This window comes from Astyanax mexicanus, chromosome 16, assembly GCF_023375975.1.
Source record: "Astyanax mexicanus isolate ESR-SI-001 chromosome 16, AstMex3_surface, whole genome shotgun sequence".
Classification (NCBI taxonomy): Eukaryota; Metazoa; Chordata; class Actinopteri; order Characiformes; family Acestrorhamphidae; genus Astyanax; species Astyanax mexicanus.
In genome coordinates, this window is record NC_064423.1 from 34,926,870 (window position 1) to 34,949,409 (window position 22,540).

The window sequence follows — 22,540 nt, forward strand, 5'->3', positions numbered from 1 at the left end:
CTTCTCAGTTCCAATCTTTATTCATCCCAACCTACCTCCTGTCCCTCTCCATCCCATCTCATTTGCTACTCTGTTCCATCTATTGTCCCACCTTGTTTCCCTCTCTATTTAACCTCCTGTCCCACTCCATCCCATCTCCTTTTTTCTCTTACCCAACACCTTTTCTGTTCCTTATCATGTGTCTCCCAACCTACCTCTTGTCTAACTCCATCCCACCCCCCTTTCTTCTGTCTTAACGCCTTTTCTGTTACTTTTCATGTCTCTCCCAACATACTTCTTGTCCTACTCCATCCCATCTCATTTCCTACTCTCTCCCACCTTGTATCCCTCTCCATTAAACCTCCTGTCCCACTACATTCTTTCTCTTTTCCCACACTCTCCCACTTCCTATCCTGTCCTTTTCTTTTCCAACCTTTATTCATCTCAACGTACTGTACCTCCTGTCCCTCTACACCCTATCTCATTTTCTTCTCTGTCCTAACACCATTTCTGTTCCTTATCATGTCTCTCCCAACCTACCTCTTGTCCCACTTCATCCAATCTAATTTCCTTATCTGTCACACCTATTGTCCCACCTTGATTCCCTTTCAATTTAACCTTCTCTCCCTCTGCATCCCACCTCTTATTCCACCTTTTCCTGTCCCTCATCCTGTCACTCTCTGTCCCAACCTACCTCCTGTCCCATTCCATCCCATCTCCTTTTCTTCTCTGTCCCAATCCCTTTTCTGCTCCTTATCATGTCTCTCACAACCTACGTCTTGTCCCACTCCATACCATCCCCTTTTCTTCTCTGTCCCAACACATTTCTGTTTCTTATTATATATTTCCCAGTCTACCACTCCATTCCACCTACTCCCCCCATTTCCACTCCATTTATTATCTCCCACTGCATCCCAAGTCTTATCCCATCCCACCTCACCACACCTCACTTCCTATCCCACTCTCACCTACCTACCCAATTCCACTTCCTGTCTTATACAAATCACACCTCATTTTTCTCTCCACCCCAGCTCCTGTCCTACACCCTTCCACCACCTTCTGTTTCTCTATTCCACCTGTTCCTTCACGTATTCCCCTCCATCCCACCTTCTGTTCTTCTGAATCCAATCTCCTGTATTACTCGATTCCAACTCTTATCTCACTCTATCACACCTCCAACACCAGTCCATCCAAATCCCTGTCACAATCCCTCTCCATTTCACCTTCAGTTTAACCCCCCCCCCCCTCCCCCCCACTCCATACAACCTTCTGGCTTAATCCTCATTCTACTCTGCCCCATCTCTTACAGTACTTATCTCACCTCTTGTTCCACCTCCCATCTTATTCTGCCTTATACCTCTCTATCCCTCTTCCTGACCCATTTCCTGAGCAGTAAAGCACTAAAAGTGTTGTGCGGTGGTCCTCCAGGACTCATGGTGGGAACTGCTGGAACATTTGAAAAAAAAAAAAAAAGAAAATGCTGCACTAGATTAATCTTTTTATGTTTCTGAAGAAGACTGCAGTTTGTGCTGTGTTGTGTCTACCCCTGCGGAAAGTAGATGTTCTCAGTTTTAGAACTTAGCACCAGAGATTGAATTCATTGATTGATGTTAGGATGGGTCTGATCCTGCAAAATAAATAGGCCTTCCTTTGATGTACGATCATGTGGCAGCTGATAATCAGCCTGAAAAAAAAAGAGACCACTTAAAAATGATGAGTTTCTTTGATTTTACCAAATTAGAAACCTCTGCAATATAATCAAGAGGAAGATGCTTGAATTTTTGCACAAGGAGTGGGATAAAGTTATCCAAAAGCAGTGTTTAAGACTGGCGGAGGATAACATGCCAAGATGCATGAAAACTATGATTAAAAACCAGGGTTATTCCACCAAATATTGATTTCTGAACTCTTAAAACTTTATGAATATGAACTTGTTTTCTTTGCATTATTTGAGGTCTGAAAGCTCTGCATTTTTTTTGTTATTTCAGCCATTTCTCATTTTCTGCAAATAAATGATCTAAATGACAATATTTTATTTGGAATTTGGGAGAAATGTTGTCTGTAGTTTATAGAATAAAACAACATATAAATAGCAAAATCAGATAAAATGATTATCTCTTATTTTTTTCCAGAGCTGTATATCCTCAACATATTTACTTAAAGTTTAATATATACTGAATATAAACACTAGTATCCTTTTAAGAACATTAAGTGATGAAACTACAACATGCTCTATTTTTTTCTTTTTTTGTTTCTAGTGTCTCTTACCACTGGTTCTGGAGGACAACTATGCTACACATTTTGTGTGAAATATGTTTGACATTTGACAGCAGATTTTTTTGGTACAATCTCAATTTAATTTGACTTAATTTTACACAAGCATCCGCTACATTTAAGAACAATCACCTTCACCTTTTCCTGCCGCATTGGTATAATATGGTATATTAGTTAGCAACGGGACATCTGAGCAGGTATATCCATATATAGCCACTGGGCCATAATACTTTTGTTTTCTCCAGAATGGCTTAGTCCTGGACCCCTCTAGTTAAAGCTTAGCCCTCTATTCCCTATAAATTTGTAGTGATGTTTCTGGCTCACAGACCCAGGAATCAACAATTGTAGTACAGGTTTGTGCTACTTTACTTCTGTTAAACACCAGATGGCACAATTTCCACAAAATAAAACAATTATTTTGAATCCTGAAGTATGATTCAAGCAGCCTGCTTCTGTTTGTTTATGTAATAAATATGTAATAAATCCTTAGTGACCGTTGGCTACTGTAAACACTGACATGCCACATTAGAAAGGAAGTAGTATTGCATCACATGACTTCTGCCATATCCCATAGAACAGTACAAGGAACAATAATACATTTAAATCTGCTGTTTTCTGTGCAAAGTATCTACTAAGTCTGATTTAGAAATGAGTTGTTTGCTTATACTATATGTTAGTTAAAGCAAAATGATAACATGACTGAGATAAGTTGAGCCAACAGATATTTTTTTCAGTGTATATGGAACTGATGATGTTGTTTATTTTACCTTTGCTTTTTTCAAGTCTTGGTGTTATTTAATTGAACTAACAGTGATGCTTATTTTAGCCACCCCTCTGTGCTTTCTGAAAAGTCACCTGTTGATCTTAATCAACTGAAACAAAAAAACAATTCTTCTGAAGAAAGATAAACCTTTCTGCTGAAACTCATATCTACAGGATGATGCTAGAGGTGCCTGGCTGGCGAATGAGTCATTTTTTGGTTCAGTATACGAATCGAACTGAATCAAATAGCATGTACACAATTCTTATGACTGTGTGATAAGCTTACAGCTAACAAACCTGTTTTACCATATTTTGTATATTCTGTACATACAAGCCATGTTGTGGTAAAACGTCCAGCTCACTCATGCTAGTTTACTAAAAACACTAGAGCAAAAGAGAATAAACATGGCTTGTCTGGAGATTCAATAAATCTGAATCAAATATAATGTATACAATGTTTATGACTGTCATAATCTAACAGAGGAATTGGACAAATCCAAGATATAATATTACTTAATAAAAGAAGAAGAAGTCTAACTGTAGCACTTTAGACCTCCAACTGTTTAAATTACAGATGTATTTGCCTTCAAATATACTTGCAAAGTGATATTAAGAGTACCATGATTACTTATGGCTCTGAAGCCTTATAATTAAAAAAAAGGCTTTCACTTAATCAGCTCATTTGTGTAACTTGTGGTTCACCTATCTTTTAATAGAATGTCATTAATTAGTCTGACACTAATGTCTGTTAAAATGATCAAATAAAAAGTGGCAAGTCAAAATACATTTTGTGTGAAATAACAAGAAAATTTTGATTGGAGTTATGTTCCAGTAATGGAAAAATATAAGAATGCTGTCTTCTGTCTGTAATGCACACATAATAGGACACTGCTATCCTAACATAAAATCTATATTAAAATGAATCCAATTAACTAAATTCTTTATTACATGTTCTAAATCACAGAAATTTAGTAAAAAAAAGCTACTGTTTCATTGGCTGGTTAATGGGTCTCAGTTAGATTTCAGGTCTCAATTAGTGTTCTGTGCAACAAAATATTTGAACAAATAAACTGCAAAATGTCCATTTGTAATTGATACAAGGTCTGAAACGGTTAATAATTAAATGTTATATTAATAAAAATACATTAATTGTTTTAAACACAGGTTCAGTAACATTCACATTTTACAAAGAGGGTACATTAATCATAGTAATCACACCACTTATAAATTAATTAACACTAATTTAGATATTATTTATCACTTCATACATGTAATTTACAGTGTCCATACATATTAAAATTATCAATGTTTAATGTCTAATAATTAACTACTGTCAATTAATAATTAGTTAGGACATTATTTAACCATTTAACTATGTTTATTACAGTCAGAAAGTACTGTTAATTGTTATTCGGAACCTGTATTGTAGACTTTATCTTTTACTATACTACATACTTTTATAGTACTGTATATAGTATTCATGAAGGCATAAGTGAGTCATAACTCCAAGTCAAAACACTGATTCAAAGTGCAGTTCAAAAGAATCGGTTCTGTAAAAATGATTCGAATCCCATATGACTCCTGGTAGTAAGCGAGAGACAGAGCTACTCCACGCGCGCGCTGAGCCTCGCTCAGAAATCATGGAGCCTCCGCGCGCGAGCCGCCGGCTCGAGGCTCGCGCTGTGAAACACGCGGCGGTTTGAATTTTGAAATTTTTTAACGCAGTTTGAAAGTGTTTCAATTCAACGGACGTTAACGGTCCCACTGCGGCTGTTTACACGGTAAGTAAAGCGGATTAAAACGTATTAAAACGGGTTTATTTAGGATTTAATAACAGATATGAAGTGTTTTCAGTACTGAGGGGTTGTTTAGAGTTGTGACTGATGCCGGGCAGCGCGGCAGGTTCATTTTATCTGGTTGAATTTGGCTTTTAACGCCAGTTTTTATAAACTTATACAAAACGTTGGCTAAATAACCTAGCTTATTAACGTTATTTTCCACTGACTGTCAGTAATTTATTGTTAACGTATATGAACTAATGGCTGAAGTGAAGCTGTCTCTGTTTTGTCTCAGTAAGTTCTGTAACTTTACTTTATATGTGACTCATTTCTTTAAATGAACTATTTGTAGTTTAAACAAATGGCTACAAGTTTATTCACTGACTCTATCAAATAAAACAAGCTTTTCATTTCCATTTTATCCATTTTCAGTATTGTCTCAGTAAGTTCTGTATTTTTACTCATATGTGATTCATTTCTTTGAGTTTAGTTTAGACTAATGGCTACAAGTTTATTCACTGACACTGTCAAACAAAACAAGCTTTTAATGTCAATTTTATCAATTTTCAGTACTGACATAATGTGAATGTGACAGTAGTTCTTTAGGTTAACTAACCTACATTATAGTGTTGGTGTGGTGCCGTGGATAGCACCACTACCTGTCAGTAAACTATCTGCCACATCATGTGGGAGACCGTGGTTCAAATCCCAGTCTGGGTGACTGAATGCTGCGCTACACCAATAAGAGTCCTTGGGCAAGACTCCTAACACTACATTGGCACAACTCTGAAAAAGAGCATCAACTAAATGCCTTAAATGTAAATGTAATTGTGTCAATATTATTAGAGGTGGTCCTTTTCTTATCATATCTCCAACATTTCTGAATATCCTTAATGCAAAAATACCCTAAAACATATTATGTCATTATTTTAGGTCCATATGAGCCATCAGGGTAAAATTTTTTGCTGTTCTCATTTTCCATTAAATAATGTCTACTAAAGACAGATCATGCCAAATTATATCCGTCAAGTATCATTTATTTCACTTCAGTCCTATAAATATTCAGTGCATTATTAGTGTCATGACACATTAAATTTTTGACTTCTGTTAAAGTCTGATTAAAATCTCTGTTAGGGGGGTGCCATATCATATTGTATGCAATAATATTACCAAATAAATTTTAATATTCATTTTGTTGCAGTTGTTTTATCATATTCCAAGAATATTGTTTTCGCAAAAATACCCTGATATTTGCTTTTTTAGACGATTTGGCGATATTTCAAACTAATATTTGCTGACGTATTTATTGTATGCTGGAAAAGTACCAAGAGACACTTGTCGTACTACTACGCTTGGGCAACACTGGCTGCAGTATTTTAAAATCCATTGATTAAGGCTATTTTTATATATTTTTCAGTATATATATTATTTTATCTTAACTGTTAATTTAAATAGGGGGGTTTAAAGCTGTGACCGCTATATGTAAGGATCTGTTAGCTAAAAAAAAAAGTCAGGTATATAAATGTTAAATTTTCAAGGTATGTTTTTTGTACTACACATCGTATTACAGTTTCATGATGAATGGACTAATATAAGTGCCCCAAAATTAACTAAATCTTTCTCAATTTACTTAAGTTGAAAATCAAGAGGATTTTTGTTCTTTTTCCTGTAAAAACACTTTAAGGGATAGAAGGTTATATGGAAACAGACAAGAGTCCAGTTCTTTCGTGTTTATCACCACTTTTTAACTACTTTGCTCCAAGACCAGCACAGTAGTCTAAACACCAAATAAGTTATAGACAAGCTTTCCCATTGAGATTAGAGGATTTAAAATGTAGGTTTTTATCTTTTACAGGATTAGTGATGGTACAGTCTTGCTTTTTCCTCCTATTTTACATACCACAGCCTACTGCAGTGTGTCTGGAGATATTAATCATAAAAGCCAAAGGCAGGGAAGTGTTGCATAACTAAAATGCCTTTAGCACAGCAGTCATGGCTCGTAACTGTGCCACAGGTGTATTTAGGTGTTGTGAAATAGCCTACTGGAGAGGGGGAGTAGTGAAAGATGGACTGAAGTAGGAAATAGGAAGTGCTAGAGTGCGGTCTCTGACTCTAGTCCAGTTCTAAGAGAAGAGTGCTCTACACTGAAGAGAAATGCTATTCATAAGGACAGCCCAGCAGGTAACTTCATTTCTGTTAGGGAACTGAATCTGTCTTGTAGATGTCATATAGTGAAGTATAGTGGAATAACACAATGCTTTGGACTTTGAACTTAAAAATTGACTTTTTACTTTGTGTTATTTACATTGAGACACCTGATCATCTGTTTTTTCTTCTGAAATTGATTGAATTATTAGGGAGTTTATTCTGCTTTAGTTGGAGTGAATTACTCTAACGTCCTCTTCTAGATTTATAGCATTGCATTGAGTATTTGATTGCATTTAGTGACAAGAGCATTAGTTAGTGAGATCAGGATGTTAGATGATCACCACCCCAACGTATCCCATTCAAAAGTATTGGCTGAAGCACATAATCATTCTAGAGAACACAGATCCACAGCTAAATGCTGGGGGCTTTATACCCCTTTCCTAGCCTGCACCTGACAAGCTGTGTATGTGCAATTGCACATATGTGTAAGCAATTGATGCTGAATGTTTTCATTAGAAGGGCTGTCCACAAAAAATTGGGCCTGTTTATACCTGGTCACTTAATGCTTCTTTAGTATTAGAATTATTTCTAATACTAATTATTATAAAATAATTATTATAAACCAGATACAAATCTGATTGCTTAAACCACTTTAGGATGTTTTAAACATATTTGAGCCACATTTTATAGCAGGGTAAATACATCTGTCTTTTTTTAGGAACCAATGATGGTAAATACATATGACTAAAATCTTATCAAGATACAATCCAGGTACTATTGATATGAAGTGACTAGGTGTAAACAGTGTCATTGTGTATATGTGGCCTGGAAAATGCAGGTGTGTTTTTATCTGTTTTCCTTTAAAGAGGAAAAGATGAGGTCAGTATTGATCAGGGATTCAGTATTAAATGAGATAAGTGGCACAGTGCCATCTCTACACCAATAAAAATTGAGAATTGGAAAAACTTGCTGCTTGGAAAGATCTGGAAATCACAGCCAGTCTCATAAACTGTGCCATTTTCCACCCACTTCTGAATAAGGAATGACTACTGCATCCTGCGACATGGCACCTCTCCCTCTTTCTCGCTCTTTTTACCACAGTTTTCCCCAGATGGTTCAAAGCTCTGCTTTATTGCTGAGAGTGGGCTGAAAACACGCATTACTAACTTACCACCTCAAATGTACCATGCCCAGTTCATCAGAATGACTGCGGTAGTCAGATTCTTGCATCAAAAATTCAGACTGGTCCACACCCCCAAATTCTGATAAATGCTGTTCTATAAAAAATTCAGTTAAATTATTATTTCTTTGGAATTTATTCAGGAATGCTTGCTGCTTTTGGCCTCCGTGTTGTAGAGTTGCATCAGTCTTAAGACGTATTTAGAGCAGGCGCCTCTGTTTACAGTCGGCTGCTTCGTAGTTCTTTACAGTCTGTGCTCCAATGTCCTCATTTTTCAGACGTTAGTCCATGTGTTTCTATTGACAGAGGAATTTCTGTTCAGGAGCTGTGCCATGTTGATACAAGCACGCTTGTATTATCATTGGAAATGACTTTTGGCAAGAGATGAATCTTTTCAAACGTACATAGGCTGTATGTCAATAAGGCAGGCAGCAGTTCTTTGTCATTTTAGAGGTTTACTTTCACGGCCTGACCCTTTGAAAGTCTAGCTGCCTGATTCAAAGACTCTGCCTGTGAATAATGCCTGGGAATGTGTTCTCTCCTCATTTGGGTTCCTCACAAAAATCCAGCCAAAATCCATACTTTAGTGAAGTCGGTTTGTATTTGTTAGGTGAGCGGTGAGAAATAGCTGACCTTTGACTCTTTATACATTTGGAATGATCTAGTGACACTGAAATGATTTTCTTGTGTGTTTTAATGTATTTCTAATATATTTCTCTAGTAATTTAGTCAATATTTTCTGATGCAACCTTGGTAACTTTTGAGTGAAAAAACAGCTGAGTACCAGCGTCCCAGCCTGTAATTAGTGGTTTAACCAGACTTTGATTTAAACACATGGTTTGTGGAAAAACAGACTGATAGTATTCTCCAGCTAGCTTCATGAAGCTTACAGTAGATATTGAGATTGTATAAAAACCATTATCCTAGAAATGAAGCGCCAGTTGAGCACACAAAAACCAAAAACAGGTATATACAGTATTCAACACAGTATTTGTGAGTTTGTTATAAGTTACTCAAATGGGATTGGTTTTAAATGAGGAGGAGGTAATGTGAATAACTAATTTATTAGGGTTGAGAGAGCTTGATATAAGTTGCTCATTGATTTACACATCACCATTACACCTGAATAATTCATATGATAGTTCAGTGACTTTTTTGTTTTTTAGTGTAGGTAGTTCACGTCTTTCTCACTTCTCAGTTCTTCAGTGACATGTGTCCATGGTGGGTGGTGTGAAATTCTCTGTCCATTTTTTGTCCACTTGCAAAACAGTGGTTAAAATATTACTCATACATTTTTTATTGAATTAATATTATGGCATGCAGTAACATGCATTCCTGCTCAAATCTACAGGTTTTTAAGCTGTGTTCAGCTCAGTAATATGAAGATTAAATGCTGTAATTTCACATTACCCCACATTTTCATGTAAAACTATTCTTACTGGAATAGGGCCAGCTGGATTACATCCAATTTATACAGAGAACAGTGCTGTTTAGCTGTGTTGGAGTTGGAATTGTAGATGGGACTCAGGCACTGTGATTTTCCTCAGCTGGGGCATTTCCTCAGACTTTGTTTCTGGAAGTGAGTCTATATTTCCTGTCTGTCAAACTTGGCAAAATGGTCCGGAAGAGGAAGATGAAGGTCAAGAGTTCTGCCTGGCAGATTGGATCACCAGCCTTCAGAGTACAGTCAATTATACAGGACTGAATAATGAATTCTGATTTTCTGAAAAATAATATCTAAGCCTAGTCATCAGATTTCTACAGAAGGCAGCAATCCAGCATGTGATGCAGATAAACATCAATAGCATTGCAATGTGTTTCAATGCACTGCTATAAAGAATGCTGACAGTGAGAGCTGGTAAACAGCAGGTTCAGGTTCATCAAATAAAATCATTTAGCACCACTTATCATGCTTGGTCAGTTCAGTTAACTACCACTTTGCCAATTGGCTGATTTCCAGTTGAAAGACACGAGCTAGACAGGTCTAAGATAGTAATGCTAGAGGTGATAGCTTAGCCTTAGCATATGTTTGTTTACCTTACAACTGGCTGTCTTTTGTTTTGTCTTTTTTGTGTAAAACTTCACGGAAAACTGGCTGTTTTTTTGTGCGTTCAATATGGCTTTGATTCATTCATTTGATATTGCCATTTTTTCAACTGTAAGACTTAATGTAAGCTAGTTTAATCTACCTTCTCTCTTCTCTCCACTCTCCAATTAAGTCAATCATTTTCCTAGTATTTTTACATTCTCATGCTCTAGAACAAACACACATATAATCATTGTAGTGTTCATTTCTGTGTTATTTTATACTCACTTATGTTGTAAGAATTCACTAAAACTTTCACTGGAGCCTGAAATGTTGTGGTGATCACTCAGCTTAACTCTAAAACTCTAAAAGACATCTCAGGATCATGTGTTTTCCCTCCTGATACATGAAACCTGTCTATTCTGAGCATGTCATCTTCTTTACCCATTCTGCTGGCCTGCTCGTTCTGCCCAGCAGCAGTAATGCAAGCTGATATATAGAGCCCATCACAGAAAGTGTGTAACTAGAACTGAGTTTCAATTCAGTTTCTGCCCTAAACCAGCCGACAATCCAGCTGGTACTTCTTTGTATGGTTTATTGTATCTTTCAGGACGTATTGTAGAAGCCACTGCTTAAGTTTTAGGTCACACATTGAGCTTATTTTAAAATGCCATGTGAGAATTGTAGGCACCATTAATCTTGGTACAGCCACCTGTATGATGTTTCATAGAACACATTTGCAATGAATGAAGATTATTGTTCTCTTTAAGAATTATTCTGATTATTCCACCATTTAACCAGATAGTTTTAAACTCCATAGTACAAAAGTATTAACATGATAAAACATAACAACACATTAGGAACCCTCTAGCAACATCTTATCAACCACAAATCAAACCCTTAGACACTACTGAACAGTTCACCCAAGAAAACCCTTTGCAAGTATCTAGACACACCTTAACTACCAATTTCCTTACAATACCTGCTATCAACAGCTCAGTAACCAACACCTACACCATAACACCATAAAACCAACTCTTGCTATAGCATCACATTAGCAAGCTCATAGCAAGCCCTAAGCATCAACCCATCAACACCCTATGAACAGCTTAGCAACACATTAATTAACACACCTGTTACCAAATCAACTGCCTAACAACACCTTTGTAGTTATAGCAACTAACAGCTTAAGTATAGCAACACCTTAGCAATCACCTGTCAACACCTTGGCATCCTACTAATACATTGTAGTGATTCCTTAGCAACCACTTAGCAACCTCCAGCCAACCTGTTACCAAATCACCTGCCTACCAAAACCTTTGCAAAGATTGTAGCCACATTTTATTAACCAACAGCTTAAGATTAATAACATCTTAGCAACCACATTGCAACACCTTAGAAGGTCTTAGGAGCACCTTATAAAGCCCATAGCAACAGCCTAACCTATATCATATCAATAACATAGCATGACCATAGCAACCAACTCCTATGCTGTAGCAACAACTTAGCAACCAGCTCCTATATCACAATAAAAATACTAATCTGCATTCACACTTGCAGTTTTTATAGGAAATTCACTCTCTTCCAAGCTTTATAGGCAGTTTTTAAGACATTCCAAGTGTACAGTAACTTAAACTTTAAATAATTGGACAGTGTATCCTTCCTAAGTGTCTCTGTATAAATCTGGGCTCTGGCCTCTAAGAGGAGAGTATGTTCTCCACCATCTAAAAAGCTCAGACAGGCTCTCAGACAGCACACAGCTGCTTCCCATCCCAGCTCTCGCTTCTGTGTGAATTAACGATTTTTCTCTCCGCAAGACCGATGATATAAGCCCGGCCAGATAACACAATGTTTGCTCTCTGGTCCAAGATGACTTCCCTTTGTTTTGGCTCCAGTCTGAGGAGAAGTGGCCAGTTTTCTCTGAGTTTACGAGACACAGGGAGAGAGTTCGCAGGACAGGCCATGTCCAGAGGGACGCTGGGAAACAATGTTTTCAGCGCCTTTCAGTGCCGCTCGCAGGCGCGAATCCTGCATATCACGAGGAGGTGGGGGTCCAGGGGTTCCTTCCTGGTTTTCTTCATAGCTCTCAGCAATTAAGAACATTACGTGTAACTCCCAGCACTCACTCTGCTTCCCCACTGACATCAGCTTCCTTTTGTTTTGGGCTGATAGTCGGAAGCACTCTCTAGCAACAGCAGCAGCAGGACTGCATGTCCACACGCTTGGTGTGTTTTTCTCCCAGCCTGTAGTTGGCCTGCTGATGGTGGGTTTCGTGCCATGGAACTTCCTATGCCGTGTGGAGTGTCGGTTGGAGTGGAGTGTGGCCTGGCCTCATTAATTCCTTGCCATTACTTCATTCATGCCAGAGACTGAGGTGTGGCCCTAACTTGCCAGGAGTGAAAGCAGAGCTAAATTGTGTTTAAGGAGAGCCGCATGCTCTTAAATTCTCACAAAAGACTGCCTACGTAAATTGTTAGTGCAGACGTAATTAGTTTCAGTGCTGTTTGTTTGCTCCGGACAGGACGTTTTTTTTTGTTTGTTCTGGTTATATTTGACTTCCACTTATGTAAAAAAGGGATCTGTCATTTGAATAGTGCACATACTGTACATTTATCTGTACACTATACATGCAACATTTATCAAAATGTATCTGGCAGGGTTATTAATCTGTCAGAAACTAATTATTTCAAATGAAAAATGAAAGACTTTCTTTTGCATTTGTTCAGTATACACTCTGTATTTGTGATATTTACACAAATGGATGGATAAAACATGGTATACTTGTAGCCATACTATTGATTATTACCGTTGTGGAGTTATAGAGTTCTATGATTGTGTAATGTGTACTTGAATAGGGCTGGGTGTCAATACTTATTTATTTAATCGGAAGGTCCAATTTGGAATCATTTTGGTTTTAATTACAGGTTTTGTTAAGATATGAAAGACATTTTCAGAGAATTGATGTTGTAATTGTCCAAGAAAGACTCGACCTACCATTAGTGAAAATATGTATTTACATGAAGAATTAACACAAGAAAGTTACATTATTATTTTTACGTTCTCACACACTTCCATACAACTTCGCTGTTGGAAAAGACCTTTAAAACAAAGGTTAAGGGTCCTTCCTTACACCCTGCACAAACCATGTTTTGATGCCTTCCACCTGCATCATTTAATTAGCAATAGGGTGATTCTCACGAAATCAGACTAATGAGGTGGCATTAAGGAGTGTGATGAACAGGTAAATGCTATCAATTTGGGAAACACTGGTTTATAAACATCTCATCAAAGGCTATATTGGAAGTGATTAAAAGTAGACATTGTGATATTTTAAATTATGTATTTTTTATAATTTAGTGTGAAATTCTCAGTACCGCAACGCGTCCATTGCTGAATCTCGGCTCTTCAATTACACAATTTTAATATTTAAAATAAATAAATAATAAAAAACTTAAATGTATCTCATAAAGTAAATTGTTACAGTCAATAAAAATGTATTACTTGGAATTCATTGGTAAAAGAAAAGAAAATATTTAGAAAAATAACTTTGGTCAGAACCAATGTTCTCAGCCTCCGCAACAATTTTCAAGCACCATTTAAGACCACAAGGAACAGAAAAAAAAACAGCCATTTTGAGAGGGGGGACACCTTTTAGTATGACACCCAAGATGGCTACCAGGTAAGCACCTAATTTTATACCTCTCCAGATAAATGTTAAAAACTTGGTTGTCAGCGAGCATACACAACTTTTTGTTTCTCATTACCGAAACAGCTAGTTTTTAATGTTTAAAAAAATGAAAATGTTATTGTGTTTTGGGAATTTTTAAGGTTTTTAAAGTCTAAATACAAAAAGCTAGCAAAAGTTTAGCCAGGCATCATGGTGGCCCCACAGAGATCAAAGAAGGTTAAGGTCCCTCATACTCCGCAACAGCCTTCTCATACACCGCAACAATTTAAGGCCTGTTGCGGTAGAGAGATTCACTGTTGCGGTAAAGAGAAATTAATGTTTTAAGTGACATGAACTTATATATATATATATATATATATTGTTTCATAAAAAAGCCTTTATTTACTTATAATAAACAATATATAAAACAATACATGATGCAATTTCAGATAAAAAACAGATTTATGTAGCAGGGCAGTGACACCCATATAACTTCCGCATAAGATATAAAAATAATATATAAAAATAATAATAATAATAATATATATATATATATATATATATATATATATATATATATATATATAATATATAATTTTCATATATATAATATATACATTTCATGAAACAACTTTTATTGTTATAAACTGTTAATAAAGGTTGTTTCATGAAATTTATTTTTATAAACTTTTATTGTTATAAACTGTTTATATGTATCTATATATATATATATATATATATATATATATATATATATATATATATACACACACATTTTATGAAACAACCTTTATTAACAGTTTATAACAATAAAAGTTGTTTCATGAAATGTATATATTATATATATGAAATTTATATATATACACACATATATACATTTCATTAAACAACTTTCTTTAATTTTATCTTTAATTTTAATTTAGTTGCACATTGATGTTTACATTTTTCATGAGATTAATGCTTAATACAAAGATGTTTAATGAGATGTTGAATTGCTTGTTTCATACTTAAATATTTAATTTCAATTTAGTTGTACATTGATGTTTATATCTGTCATGAAATTAATACTTAATAAAAAAGTTGTTTTATGAGATGTTGAATTACTTATTTGTATTTAAACATTCCATTTCAATTTAGTTATACAGTGATGTTTAAAGTTTTAAGGAATTTATGTCTAATGAGGTATGTTGAAATTTGTTTTATTAAAATACACAGTTCAAAATAGGATATTTTCACAGCTTGAGTCTTACTGAGAATAATTTTCAACAGCAAATACCACATTTTGTTCAATATTACTACTCCATACAAAACTCAAGAAGTACATCATTAGAATTTGTTATTTATTCACAGCATTCACACTCTGTGTTTGTTGTGTAAAGTGTTATTGTTAATTAAGTAGGAATCCTTGTAATGACTCTCTTTACCGAAACATTGACTCTCTTTACCGAAACACCATTCTCTTTACCGCAACACATATTTATTTACTAATTATTTTACTGTTATAAAACAAATTCTAGTTTATAATGGTATTTGGATAAATTGTATTTCTTCATAGGTCATCTGTACTAAATAAGAAATTATACATGTAATTTTTCAGTTAAATATACTGAAAAGACAGGACATGAATCATGAAATCTGTTGCGGTAATGAGACAAATCATAAAATAAAAAAAAATGGGAAACTTATAAATATAATATTTTCTGGGTTATATACACATATGAGCACAACTGTTAATAATATCTATTTAAAAAGTAACAAATGTGTAACTTTTAAACCATATCTGTTCTGTGTTATCATGTTGCGGTACTGAGAATGTGTGTGCTCTGACTGACTAAAATGGTGCAAAATATACAGAAAAAAATTATAAAATTAAAAAAAAAAAGTATTTCTAAAAAGTTCAGACCCTAGTCTTGCATAACAAAAAGAAATTTTATATTTAAATGCCTTTTGAAATTTTTCAAGTGTGAACCCTTTTAAATCTGTTTTTCGTGAGAATCACCCAATAGTGCTTGTAAATATATCTACGCTACTCGGTGTGTTGGTCTGGAAATTAGGTGTGTTCAGGTTCACCACTGACTGGAATGAACCTAGACTTTTAGTTTAAATATAGTTTAAATATTTAAAGTTAGTTTAAATATTTAAATATACATTTTTATTCATGTCTTAACGAAGTAGTACAGTTCTAGGGATACTTTGTTGTAAGTAGTATTAAGAGCATACCTTTTAGCACAAGAATTCAAATGAATAATTTGTTTCAGTTCCTCACCTTAATTATAATTTAGCATCTTTCTGCCGAGGATATTTTCCTTAGATAATTCTAGTGACTGTATTTAAACAAAGGTCATTGGATGCTCCCACAGTACAGTAATGCAAAAACAGCACACTTGGATTTACACATCACACTGCAAAACTATTAAAATGAGATATATCCATATGTTTGACTTTTACATTGTACAGAAACATGCACTGTAATCTCTGCTATCTGTATTTTCCCTCTTTCAGTCATCTGGTGTAAGTGGGAAGAGCAAACGTCATCAAGCCAACTTATCTAAGCTAGGGTAAGATAAGTGCTAGGGCTGTACATATTTTACAGGTGCATATTTTGCATGCCTGGAATTCCTGCTTGCTGAAGAAAACTGATAATGTGTGCTTTGATAGAGATATGGTGTACTCTACAGGTTGGTCTGCTCTTTCCATTCCATAGATCAACTGAACATCACAGATAATGCAGTGAAAAAGACAGCCTACCTCAGAAAATGTGTTCTTTTGAATATCTTTATCTTTCTGTTTTGTGTGGGTAAAAAGTTATCATAGGAACTATTGTATGTTTGAGAGATGGCTCATAAGGTTTTAAAGCTTTTAAAATTATCCCACTGCTATTCCCTTTATAAATCAAAGGCTATCATGGCCACTTTCCCCTTTGTATCCAACTTATGCTTTGATGTTCATTTCTTTGTGTGAGTATGTGAGTATGTGAGTGTGTGAGTGTGTGTGTGTGTGTGTGTGTGTGTGTTCGTCTCTTTCTGTGTATATGCGCATGGATGTGATTTGTGTTTTACTGGTATCCTGTGGGCTGCTGTCGTCTGCCCACAACGCCGCTTTCCATTCTGTCAGATGGTGAAGTCATGGTATTTAAACCAGCACAATGCAGCCTCAGCCCAAAGAGCAAACCATTAGGGCAGCTTGTGCTACTGGCTTTTCATTAATTCACGAGAAAAGGACCCTGCAAGTAGGGGTGGGCAATATTATATCGTGTACAATATATCGTAACACAGAAATATCGTGATATTAAAAATCCATATCGTGATAATAGAGATCTTAAAAGTAGTCTATTATTTACTGTCAAGATTTAAGTGTATTTATTGTATAATTGTTTTAGTTTGCAGTTTATATGCATGCACTACATATCCTGCAATCTTTTTTGCTGCATTAAATTATTTCATGCTATATTATTTTTTTTTGCCACATTATGATTATACTGTTATACTCTTATACTATATTCCTAAAATTAATGAATTATTTTTCTGTTTTCCTATATCGCCAAGTATATCGTTATCGCAAAAATACCCTGAAATATCGTGATATTATTTTAGAGCCATATCGCCCACCCCTACCTGCAAGTGGATCTAATAGCCTAAAATCATTAATTATTATTAACATGTTTTGATTAAACTAGCGGTGGTAGATCATATGAGATAGTCGCACATTAAATCTGGTTCTTGGAGTTTCAATTTAGAGCCAGCTGTCATGTTTGTGGTAAACCAATTACATTCCTATATTGCTTGTTCGTCAGGCAGTTTCTTTTAATGATACAACTTTCAGGTTCAAGAGGCTTTTATTGTCAGATTCATGAGTATGATTTTGCCACACAAATTGGAAAGAAATTAAATTTTTCCAGGACCAACACAGTGCAACTGTGAAACAAGACAGTACGATATAGACAACAGAAAGTTGTGCAATAAATACAGCAGATATTAGACAATTTACCAAATATGACAGTGTAGTGCAGACACAGTACACACAGTTATACAGTCATGTGCCACCCCATGAAATTCTTTGTCATAAAGTAAATTATTTTGCAGACAACAGAAAGACTGATTCTTTAATATAGACTCTTCATTATTTTCTTATTGGTTCTGAAGGTTTAAGGGAGCTCCTTGGGTCTGGCCAAATTCACCCACTTACTTCAACAATCAAGAGCACATCAAACTAAGGCTGTGTTCCAATTTTATACCAAATATACTTTGTATACTAAACATACAGGCACTTAGTGCAACAGAGAGCACAGGTACTATAAAGCAGGTACTGATATGCTTGTGCATCATTAGATGATGCTTTAATGATGATTGCAGCATATCTGCAATGTGGGATTATTATGCTTCCCTATTTGCATGTGTTACTATATTGTGACCATTTTAGTTTTTTCCTGAATCTAAAATAAAAAATCTGAACTTATAGTCATCTGTTACATTGGTATTAGTATCTGTATCTGTTTCAGCAAACAGAAACAGTAAAGTCACTCTGCTGAAGTGCATCATTATACAGGAGTTTCAGTTTAGTCCTCCAGCACTGAAGTTGGACCAGTATTAGCATTAGCCGCTAAGTGCTAAGTGCTAGCTCTTTCGCCGTTTAGAGGTGGGTATTATCAGCCTTTAGCTACGTGGGATCAACTGCTAGCTAATATTGTACTATTGTAGCAAAATGCGACTTATGTAAGAAAATAGACCAAAAAATAGACGTTCATTGATAGTGTGCCTTATAGTGCGAAATACACGCAACCTGTTTTGTTCTAATAAGATGTAATGAGGTGTTACCCGTTATATATGTTAAAAATGTTATATAATTTACATAAGTTTCCAGGCACAAATGATAAATAAATTGTAGCCCTAATAATATGTCTTTTTTTTTTTATTAAATTTCTTCAGTTACTTTTTGACTATTTACCAGTATATTTTATTAGCAATCTTGTGTAGTCGTTCAAATGGACTGTAGGGAAACTGTTGTTTGTTTACTGCAGAGCAGTCAGCTCTGTTCACTTCAGGTGTTAATGTTTTCACACGTTGCGTAACTGGCTAATTTAAGTAACCATGACTCGTCTCTGTCAATCCTGCTATCAGTCACAGTTGAAGCGCATCCGCACTTCGGCATAATAAACACGCATGCTAATGTGGAAATAAGGCCCTCAGGGGTAGGTGCATCTCGTGATTGATGGCCATATCTCTGAGCTGCAGCCAGTAGGAGCAGAGGGAGGGCGTGTCTGTGCTGAGCTATGTCAGGCATGCGTGTGCTGGAATGCAGTTTGGGTGAGTGTTAGCTTGTCTGTCTCTCAGGGGAGTTCATCTAACACCCATGCCACATGAGCTGACACGTCCTCGCTTAGAGGCCACTGGCTGCAAAACAGGGCGCTGAAAAGATGAGCGGAAACCAGCTCCAGCCTGAACGCTCTGTTAACTCTGCTGCTGCTCCTGCTGCTGCTGTGACTGTGACTGCATATCTGTCTTATAAAAAAAAGTCTTATAATATATATCTATATATCTATATATGGATAAAAACAAATGAGGTAAAACATCATACAGTGCGCTACCTTAGTAATAATCCTAATGGAAAAAAGCATTGGAACATTTACTCATTCATTGTTCTTTCAAAATCAATTATACTTCTTTGGTTGGAGTAACTGTCTGTGTTGTTCAGGGAATGTTTTTACTTTTTTGGAGCATTGCTGTAAGCATTTGATTGCATTCACCTACAAAGGCATTACTTACTTATACTACTTAGCTCGGTGGCCTTATACCCTCTTGTCCATGCCTGGCAAAGGTCTGGTGCCAATTGGTTTGTTTTGATTATCTTAAATAGAAAATCCCATTCTTTTGACAGTGTATCTCTACATGGACTAGAGAATCTTTGTGACACACCTGTGTCAGCTATGAGTGCAACATAAAATATCTAAATACATTTATTAGAAGGCGTGTTCACAAATATTTGAACATATAGTGTAGGGAATGTTTGGTATACATCTTACAGCTTTTAATTTAGATATACAGTACGATACAATATTATCACGATACTTTGCCCACGATAATGATGATATCACTGTCATGTCTGGTGCTGAAAGCACGTCTGTGTCTCCCACATCCAGCTCTATCTGCGATTCTCACAGTAACAACTACAATACCCAGAACGCACCACTCCATGACACAACACACACTCCCGATCACATGACACGTCACATGACGCCACCAGGAAGTCCCGAGTACTGATTACTCTGTGTATTTAAGGACCATGCTCACACTCACACCTCGCCGAGTATCTGTTTGGTAAATCCTACAATACAAAGCGTTTCTCTTGCCCTTGCTATCTTCCGTGTATGATCTTGTTTTTGTTTTCTACCGACTTTGATTTTTGCCTGCTCCCTTGTGTTGGATTACCGTGTATGACCTGGACTGTTTATTGTACTCTGGATTTTTGCCTACCCTGTGATACTGCCTACCCGTGTATGAACTCTGGACTGTCCTCCGGTTATGGTATGGTTTCTCTACACTGTGCATTTTTGGTACTGACCCTGTTTCTGTTGACTACCCCTGTCTACTCTATAACTTTAATAAAAGTTATTTTATTGTATCTGCACCAGTCTCATTCCTGTCTGGCCCTGACAAGATACTCGGCCGTAATGACAGAGACTGCGGATACAGAGTCTATTAAGTCTGGTTTGGCTAACCAGGGTCGGCTTTTAGGTCAGCACCAGCAAACACTCGCTGGTGTGACTCAAGCTGTTGACGAGCTAGCACGCCACCAGGTTAACCAACAGCAGCAGCTAGCCGAGATTATGAGTCACCTCCGGGGTTTGTCACCCCAGAACCCTAGCCCAGTGGTTAGCCCTGTAGCCAGCCCTAACAAAACCACTATTCCCTTTTTCACTGTGTGTAAACCCGAAGTCTATGACGGTAACACTGAGAAGTGTAATGGATTTCTGCTCCAGTGCTCCGTGTTTTTCAGCAACTCACCTCCTGCTTCTGATAAAGCTAAAATCGGGTTTATAATTTCTCGGTTGTCTGGCAAGGCTTTGGACTGGGCTACAGCTATTTGGGAGAACATTTCTGAATCCAGCTACGACACTTTTTTGTCTATTTTTCGCAGCGTTTTTGATCATACACGCTATGGGCAATCTAGTGGAGAGCTTCTGATTACCTTGAAGCAAGGTAAACTATCTGTGGCAGCCTTTGCGCTGGAGTTCCGTACGTTAGCTGCTAGCAGCGGTTGGAACGACCCTGCTCTCATCTCCATGTTTCGACACGGACTTAACCCCGAGATTCAAAGAGAACTTGCATGCAAGGACGACTCACTCACCCTGGATCAGCTGATCGCTCTGTCTATCCGTGTGGATCAGCTCCTTTCCCGTAAGCCCAAAGCTGTTAGCCACACTCCTGCGGTTCGCCCTGCACTACTCCAGTCCGGGAATCCAGTTCCGGAATTTGCGCCTGCACCCATCTCTGAACCCATGGATATCACACGATCCAGACTATCCGTCGCTGAGAGGCAGCGTCGCATGCGCCTTCACCTGTGCCTCTATTGTGGTGGTTCAGGTCATCTGAGGGCTAACTGTGAACTCCGGCCCAATTCTGCTCAAGCGTCTGCTCTGGGACAGCGCGTGGAGAGTACTCCACGCGCTAACGTGGTATGTACCCCAGTTTCTGAACTTAAAGAAAAATGTTTCATGTTGCCTGTTATTATTACCACTCCAACGGATGTGTTTTGTGTCTCAGCGCTTGTAGATTCTGGGTCGGAGGGGAACTTTATCAGCCTGGACCTGGTGGAGGAGCACGCCATACCCACGAAAGTTCTCCCCAAGTCGATCTCCATCCATGCCATCGATGGAAAGACTGTACGCTCCAAACCTGTGACCCTGCAGACTCTTCCTCTCACCCTTCAAGCCAGCGCTCTACATGTGGAACAGCTCTCTCTCTATGTGCTCCCACGCACGGAACATCCACTGGTTTTGGGAGCGCCATGGCTAAAGACACACGACCCCGTCATTTCATGGAGCCTGGGAGACATCACTGCCTGGTCTCCTTTCTGTCGTGAGAACTGTTTATCTTTAAATTCACTCTCTTTGCAATCTACCTCTGTTGAAAGCCCTAATTCTGTAGATACCCCTGCTATTCCCTCCGAGTACTATGATTTTTCTGATGTGTTTAGTAAAGCTAAAGCTACCGAGTTACCTCCGCATCGCCCCTATGATTGCTCTATTGATTTAATAGAGGGTTCTGTACTGCCCAAGGCTCGTGTGTACCCATTGTCTCGTGATGAGGAGAAGGCTATGGAAGAGTATGTTAGTGAAGCTCTTGCGCAGGGTTTCATTCGCCCATCCAAATCCCCTGTTGGTTCCGGTTTCTTCTTCGTGAAGAAGAAGGATGGGGGTTTGAGACCCTGCATAGATTACAGAGGCTTAAACGACATTACCAAAAAGTTCGCTTACCCGCTCCCGTTAATCCCAGCAGCTCTAGAACAGTTACGTAATGCCGTGTACTTCACCAAACTCGATCTCCGTAGTGCTTATAACCTCATTCGCATCAGGGAAGGTGATGAATGGAAAACAGCGTTTTCCACCACCAACGGCCATTATGAATACCTGGTCATGAGTTACGGTCTCGCTAACGCCCCAGCCATCTTCCAGTCGTTTATGAATGACATATTCCGCGATTTAATTAATCACTCCGTTGTCCTTTTTA

General features: G+C 37.2%; 1 protein-coding gene across 17 annotated transcripts in view; it reads left to right on the plus strand.

Moving 5' to 3' along the window:
• The first annotated feature begins 4,619 nt into the window (after positions 1-4,619).
• Positions 4,620-22,540, plus strand: part of mical2a (microtubule associated monooxygenase, calponin and LIM domain containing 2a) — an 80,136-nt gene continuing 62,215 nt past the window's right edge. For 11 of the 17 annotated variants that reach the window (XR_007424885.1, XM_015607222.3, XM_049465820.1 and 8 more), the window contains exon 1: positions 4,620-4,796. The gene's annotated coding sequence lies outside the window, so the exon portion shown is untranslated. The remainder of the gene's footprint in view (positions 4,797-22,540) is intronic. The other 6 variants (XM_022670049.2, XM_007254657.4, XM_022670046.2 and 3 more) reach the window with 3 other exon arrangements.